The following is a 626-nucleotide window of genomic DNA, read 5'->3' on the forward strand; positions in this document are numbered from 1 at the left end:
ACTCAATAGCACCGAGAGAGAGTTTGCCGACGGGGGGAGTCGGGACGTGAAAGGTTCCCTCCTCCGTTTAGGCGGTCCATCCATGTGGGGGGGAAAAGTCAGGTGTTAGAGCCGAACCACGACCGGACCGTCCACAGTCCAAAAGTCCCGTTAAAACACATTCAAACCTCTCCTGCTTCCGTGTTTGTGCACAGATACCACCCACTCGCCCACTCATCCACGGCAAGTCCATGTTGCACGGAGACCAAAGAAAAAATATAAAAACTCAAGAGAGCAGGAAAGAAACAAGGCAGAAGATGAGCGCTGATAGAAAATGTGTTTTCTGTTTTTTTTGTTTTTTTGCACTCTCAGACTACGAACAGCTTCTATTTTCTTAACAGTCATTCATTGACATTCATCCGGTGTCGCGTCTTCTGCTGAGCTCAGATGCATAGACTGAATGCAGAGAGGAAAGAGGTGGGAGAGGCAGGAAGGGGAGAAATGGATGGAGGGGAGGACGGAGGGGAGGTAAAAGGAGGAGGAGAGGAGGCAGAGAGAGAGAAAGGTACAGAGAGGTGGTGCTACCAGAGAGAGAGAGAGGCTGCAGTATATGTGGTGAAGAGAGAGACAGATGGAGAGTGTGAGCC

Source organism: Stegastes partitus, unplaced genomic scaffold, assembly GCF_000690725.1.
Source record: "Stegastes partitus isolate 25-593 unplaced genomic scaffold, Stegastes_partitus-1.0.2 Scaffold2026, whole genome shotgun sequence".
NCBI lineage: Eukaryota > Metazoa > Chordata > Actinopteri > Pomacentridae > Stegastes > Stegastes partitus.